The sequence below is a fragment of the Micropterus dolomieu genome, linkage group LG17, assembly GCF_021292245.1.
Source record: "Micropterus dolomieu isolate WLL.071019.BEF.003 ecotype Adirondacks linkage group LG17, ASM2129224v1, whole genome shotgun sequence".
Classification (NCBI taxonomy): Eukaryota; Metazoa; Chordata; class Actinopteri; order Centrarchiformes; family Centrarchidae; genus Micropterus; species Micropterus dolomieu.
The window spans coordinates 36,980,380-36,980,786 of NC_060166.1; the positions used below are offsets into that span (position 1 = coordinate 36,980,380).

The following is a 407-nucleotide window of genomic DNA, read 5'->3' on the forward strand; positions in this document are numbered from 1 at the left end:
CTACTGGACCCAGCACAACGCCTCCCCGACACTGACCCCCGACACTGACTCCCGACACCGACCACAAAGACCACAAAACTACTGGACCCAGCACAACGCCTCCCCTACACTGACTCCCAACGGCGCCTCCCGACACCGACCACAAAGACCACAAAACTACTGGACCCAGCACAACGCCTCCCGACACTGACTCCCGACACCGACCACAAAACTACTGGACCCAGCACAACGCCTCCCCGAAACCGACCCCCGACACTGACTCCCGACACCGACCACAAAACTACTGGACCCAGCACAACGCCTCCCCTACACTGACTCCTGACACCGACCACACAGACCTCCAAACTACTGGACCCAGCACAATGCCAACTCCCGATACTGACTACCCGACACTGACCACAAAGACC

At 59.5% G+C, this 407-nt stretch overlaps 1 protein-coding gene across 4 annotated transcripts in view; it reads right to left on the reverse strand.

The window, feature by feature from the left end:
- LOC123985518 (diacylglycerol kinase delta-like) overlaps positions 1-407 on the reverse strand; it is a 40,101-nt gene that overhangs the window by 31,070 nt on the left and 8,624 nt on the right. The gene's annotated exons all lie outside the window — the stretch shown is intronic.